The following is a 6,705-nucleotide window of genomic DNA, read 5'->3' on the forward strand; positions in this document are numbered from 1 at the left end:
GAAGCGGCTCTGGGCGGTGCAAGAAATGGACTGTCGTTGGTCTTCCATTCACACCTCCTTGAATTCCTTGGCCATTTTTGTGTACACTGGCTCAGTTTTTATTCATCCCAACAGGAAGCACTTATGTTTCTTCATTAGCTGACTGCATTCAGGTAGCTAGAATTCAGGTTGCTTGTACACACAGAGAGAAACCAGCGTGCCTGAAAATTTACATGGCCCCAGGAGCAGCTCTCAATCAATGGCTGACAGAAGTGGAGGTATAAATACTCCAGCTGCCTTACCCTGTTATTAGGACAAATCTGAGGTGGGACCTACACGGTCCCCAGAGTTCCCTGCAGAACCAAGCCAAACAAACTTTCCAAGGGACTTTTCTTAACATCACACTCTCACTTGACCTCCCTCCATTCTAGTCCCGGTTTTCCACTTCTCTACTGATGTTTTTTTCTGGGAATACATCCCAATAAATTATTTTTAGACACATCCTTATATACTACTAAGAAATCAAAGCTAAGAGATCCAGGTATATAAGAAATATTTTGGCAAGACATTTTCACATTTACTTTCCAAAAGATCACAGAAAATAGAAATGTTAAAAGGTATAGAGAGACTGATCTGCCTCGCCAGAGAAGAGCGCAATGATGGTGCGAACTTGGGCCAGTGAAGCAACGTCCTCCACAACTAGATTGAACAAGATGACAGCAACTTGTCTGTTCCCCTTCCCCCAATTCCCCAGCACTGTTCCCATTCCCCCAATTCCCCCAATAAAAATCTTTAAAAAAACAAAAAAAAGGTATAGAGAATGCTCTGAGGCATTTGTATAGTATGTTCTGTTTCACACTTCCTGGCCGCAAGGAAGGGAGGATCTAGGCAAAAGATTTCTCCATTCTCCAAGGTCCATCCCCCATGCCTAATATAAACACTTTCCTTCTATTCACAGCTGTAAATCACCAGCTGTGATCTTAGAAAAACCTGAAAGGGCAGAAAAGAAACTGCACTGTGTGCTCCTGCTTCGGTGAATGGCCAGCAAGATCTGGACATCATGAACTTGGCTGGGCTTTTAGCTCTTAAAAAGGTATTTCCGTGAGTAAGATCTCGGCTCCTACTAGAGGCATTTCCATCCTGTATGTCATTGACACAGGCATCAAAATCACTCCAAATTGAAATGAACACAGCCACTATCCAAGGTCAACCCCTTCCTTTTTAGCTTTGACTTAGAGAGACACCCCCCACCCTTGCTAAGACTGCTGTCAACCTCATATTCTTACTGTCATCCTCTTGACAGCATTGTCATTTCAGATGTCCCAGGACAAAGCAGGTAAGCCTAAGGCAATCAGAGCACACATATTTCTGTTCAGGGCTATTTGGAACTATCTTGTTACATGAAAGATTGCCCCAATTTATGTGAGACTGGTGATCTACTTTACCCATCATCCCAGGAATATACAACAACTCCCTTTCTCCCTCTCTCCCTCGCCCTCTCCCNAAAAAAAAAAAAAAAAAAACGACAGCAGAAGCTTTCTGAATTCTAGATCCCCTTTAAGGGCTCACCTAATTAGGTCAGGCCCTGCTAGGATAATCTCCCTTTTGATTGACTCAAAGTCAACTGGTTAAGAACCTTAATTGCATCTGCAAAACTCCTTTCACTTATGCCAAGTATGTAACCTAATCGTGGGAGCACAATCCCATTATATTTGTATGTCCTGCCCACATTCAAAGGGAGGGGTTTATGCGGAATGTGTACTCCATATAAGGGGTGGGGCATCTTAGGGACCTCCTTAGAATTCTGTGTACTATAGGAACCCATCCCAAGATGGCACCTCAAGGAGAAGACACCAGATCAAGTGTTGAATGGGAGTAGAAAGAAAAGCAGAGGGAAAAAGAACGTTCTAAGCAGAGCTATTAGCAAGCGCAAAGTCACCAAATGAGAAATACCATGGTCCGTGTGAGGACAATGGTTGAGTTGTTTTGTGTTTCTGTGTTTAGTGACTGTTAGATGAGTTGTTCACTTCACAGAGAAACAAATTTCACTGAGACTGACAATCAGTTCATCTTCCAATAAATTGTGTTTGTCCATGGAGACGCCCTGGAAAATGACCAGAGGCTGTAGAAGATCTGAGTCTATAGCTCAAAGAGAGATTAGAACAAAAAAAAAACAGGTTTGGGGCTATCAGCACAGAGCCAGTAATCAAACATTGGTAATGGATGAGATTGGTGGTATGTGTGTGTAGAGACAAAGCCCAAAGACGAAGGCCTCAGACAAACACCATTCACAAGACGTACAGAAGAAGACAAGACTGTGAAGAATGATTGGGGAGGAGCAGCTAGAGGTACAGAAAGGAAGTATTTTACCCCAGAAGCAAAGAGAAGAAGAGAGTCTCAGGAGGTAAAACAAACAAACAAACAAACAAACAAACAAAATAACCACACACACAGTGAAATCAGGATTCAAAACCAGAGGCATTAGACTCCATACAGGGTGTTGCCTTGTAATGGAATGCTGGTGGAATGCTAATTCCTTTCTGCTTAATAGTGCTGATTCTGGGGGGTCCATTTATCATCGATCACAGAAGATGAGCAAATTTTGTAAAGAATTTTGAGTGTAGTTAGGTCTGAGACAGGATTCAGCCTGTGAAGTACCTGAAGCCATGCGATGGTGAATGTGATGGCGTGGAAGGTTACCGTCTTCTAGGATGTACGGGAATTGCACCCATAAACTATTCCTAAAACCTCAAGGGGGAAAAAAGGACATTTATGGCGATCTGTAATTTCTGCCTCCAAAGCAGCAAACAGATGTGTAATAACCCATATCGGTGATCGTTCAGTCTTGTTTAAATACAGTTACTGACATAATTTTAAAATGACTTTCCGATGACTAATGTTCTTTGCTAGACATCTCTGTGAATTTACTTTTAAAAATCAAATCGAGGGAACTTCAGAAAAATAAATACAGCTAGTGAGTGTGATCACCCTCCAACTCTATAAAGACTGGCCTCCCATTAGATAGCACCAGGGTGGCCCCTAAAATCCACACCGCCCCGCCCCCTACACCGCCAGCTCAGGTCTGGAGTCTGTTTGGCAGAACTGAATGGGGAAATCCCAGGGCAAGTTCTTCCTTCCTGTTGTTGGCTTCTAATGATCTCATTTCCATTCCAAACAACCACAGGCGGCATCGTGTCTTTCATGTTACCCTCGTTGACTTCACACATCCCAAGCGGTCAGAAGCAACAACTGCTCCACAGACCTCCCTGTGCAGCTCCCTGCCCCCTCCCATAATCATGTTTAATAAAGAATCGTTTCATCTTCAGTTGAGCCCCGTCCCGTTCCTCACATGCACTATTTCAAAGCCATAGGCTCCCAAAGACCCTGTGCCTCTGTCACTCTCTGGAAAAAAAGAATGGGGCCTCATCTCTCTCTCCCCACCTCAAACTACCTCTAGAGCTGCAAGTATCTCTCCTTCCCCCTACAGAGGAAGGAGTGCCTTTCTCCATCCCAATCCAACCATTCACTCACATCCTGACTTCCAGTTCCTCCAGGACTTCATCAAGCATCTCCTCTCTGGGGTCTTCAGCTTCTTGGCCCCTCCCTCATTATTTCCCTTTGCCAAAAATATGCACCCGCCACCCTAACACAAACCCAGACAGAACCGTCTCCTTATTCTGTACATAGTCGCCTGGAGAACCTCTCCGGCTAGTCTCCTTCATTCCTGAACCGGGAAGGCAGGCATGCCCAAGGCTCCATGCTCTTCTCCCTCTGCACCATGCCTCCCATTGAAGGCATGGACTCATAGCACTCGCTCTACGCAGATAACTGCCAGGTCATTAGATCTTGTCCAATCTGTTCCTGTATGTCCCCGCCACTAGTACTTCTCCACATGGATACACTTCATCAACACACCAAACTCTATAACTCCAAAGTCAAATTCATGACACCTACCGAAGTGTCCCCAGTTACCCAGCTTTAGAACCTTGGAGTCATAGAATCAGAAACCTTGGAACTCATCCAAGCCTTTCATTTTTGAGATGAAAAATGTGAGGACCAGAAAGGTTGAATCTGTGAGTTCTTTTTTCTTACTTCCTCTGCTAAGGAAGTTCCTATCCATTCTAACTATTTCCCATCCATCCCTTTTGCTCAGGGCGTTGGCTCAGACTGTCATTCTATTGATATTTCTCCTGATCTATAGCAACAGTTTCGTAATCTGTCTCCTACCTACAGTGTTTGTCACTCATCCCTTATTACTCTAAGACATTGTTAATCTCCTTCAACACCTTTCCTATATGGATATTTGTGTGTGTGTGTGTGTGTGTGTGTGTGTGTGTGTGTGTGTGTGTGTATTTGGGACTGTGCATAGGCCCTTGAGCTCAAACATAAAGACAGCCTATACCTTCGAGTGTGCTGCGTAAGAAAAGCAATTAAATCAGACTTCAATGAAAAGGGAGGATTGAGGAAGGCCTCTTGTAAGAGGGACATATTGACAGGTAACCTAAATTGTCAAGGACTTTTATGAGTTAGCCAGATGATGAAGAGAAAAATGGAATTCAAGAAAGATCAAAGCCACGGAGCAAAAGGGATACTCATGACACTGGGAGAATTTCAGTTTGGCTGGAACGAAGACCCAAGATGGTAGCAGGGGCTCGGGAGAAAGGACACAACAGGCACCTGGTGAAAGGGGACGGGTGTAGTAGAAGGCCACTGTCACAAAGCAATGGGATAGACTTTGAAGGACTTTAAGCAAGATGCGTGCAAGATCAAGTGAGCAATTGAGCAAGGTCATTTTGTCAAAAGTGTGAAGAACAGGTTAGCAGGCAAGACTGAAAACAGGGAGGCCATGAGCTGAGAGTTTTAACTAAGAGAGGGGAGATATAGAGGAGGAGAAATAAATAAAGCACACCATTTTACCAATCCAGTAGTGAGGTTTGCCTGGGTCCTTCAGCAGAACAAAAGGGAGTAAAGAAATCAAGGCTGTTAAGAGGAGGGTTTAAAAATTCAAGAAACACAGCTCTCAGGCCAAAACAAGCCCAACACCTGTGTTTGTATAGAGCAAAAGTAAAGAACCATTTTTGTATTTTTATAAATGGTGGGAACGAAGAAGAATATTTCATGACCGAAAATGATATGAAAATCAAATGTGACTCTCCATGAACAAAGTTTTACTGAAACACAGTCATGCCCATTGATTTACATATTTACATGTGGCTCCTTTCATGCTACAATGACAGAGTTAGGTAGTGGTGACAAAGACTGGATGGTCCACGAAGCCTAAAATATTTACTATCTGATCCTTTACAGAAAGCGTTTGCCAATCCCTGATTTAGATAACAAACCATGAGGCCTTCATGTGTGATAAAGTAGGGTGAGAAGGGAGAAGGCATGGAATAGAGGTCTCTCTGGGGTGTAGGAGTAAACACAGTGAGAGTAAGGAAAGGTAAGCAGGCTATAAAGCTAGGAGGTGTGATCAGAGAGCTGGTTCTACGAGAGGAAGGTGTAGCATTCTACGCGATGGACTGGCTTACACAAGAGGTCCAGGAAGCCTGCTTTTCTCTCCATTATCAAGGTCATGAATCTGCGACTGGGCAGTCACATGTTGTCTTCAACCACCAAACCCCACTTGCTGCCTGTAGCGCAGAAGACCCACTAACCAAACCACAATGTTGTCACTTGCATGTCGACTGTCAAGTTAATTCTTCTGTTGTAAATGAGCTCATTAACATTCGGGGCCTTGCATCACTGAAAATGGATTCAATTTAAAAAAATCTTTCAATTCATCACTTTCCTGTGCTGCCTGTTACAGAAATCAAGGTATAAAGTCTTTTGTTGAAATAACAGAATGATCCTCCAGGAAAAACGACCCATAGCACTCAAATTTGCTCAAAGTTTTTCCTGTGGCTATGAATCATCCGTATTTATTCAACATCCCTAACCCTTGTTCCAGGGCATAGAACCACTTCTTCTTCGTGATCTCGTGCCTTGGGAGCCCAGTACTGAGAGGACAATAGGTAGCCTCCACCTTTCTGATCCCCACAGCAACTAGTAGGAAGAGCTGCCTGCAGCAGATAAATTCTGTTCGGGGACTGATTACAGCCACTGGAATAGGAGAAAAATACCCCTTCATCTCAGTGCTTTTTGGATTAGCAAATACGAGTGTGCATTTCCCAGGACTGAAGTGATCATGGCCACAAGGCAATTTGGCAGCTACATGAGGTATTGCTCACCATCCAGCTTTGCATAAAAATCAGCATGGCGCCAGGCTCAAGAATCAAGGACAAATGGCCACTTCTCACTCTATGGGCAGAGAAAGGGAGGAAATGACAGGACGCCTCATCACGTGACGTGTCATGGGTGGAACCCGCAGCCAGGGACTTAAGAGTCATCAGCAGTCAATCAAGCTAGTGGTCTCAACCACAAAGAATGTGAAGACAAAAGAAAATGGAGTTTTATCGTTGAGGTTAAGAAGACTCATATTCACACATTTCCACCAAAGCCAGGGAAGGAGCAGCTAGTTCTGCTGCTTAGGAATCCAAATAAGAAACTTCGCACGTGAAGGCGGAGTTGTTATTGCATCGATGCTGCACTGCCAAGGCGCAAACGTAGAAAATGATCCTCCGTTTTGCAAAATGCAAGAGAAAATAGAAGGGCGTTTCAGAAAACAGGAGCAATCTCACCTCGCCACCTCCGGGGAAGTCACACACAAAACGGAATCTCTTCATT

Source organism: Hipposideros armiger, unplaced genomic scaffold (assembly GCF_001890085.2).
Source record: "Hipposideros armiger isolate ML-2016 unplaced genomic scaffold, ASM189008v1 scaffold_45, whole genome shotgun sequence".
Lineage (NCBI taxonomy): Eukaryota > Metazoa > Chordata > Mammalia > Chiroptera > Hipposideridae > Hipposideros > Hipposideros armiger.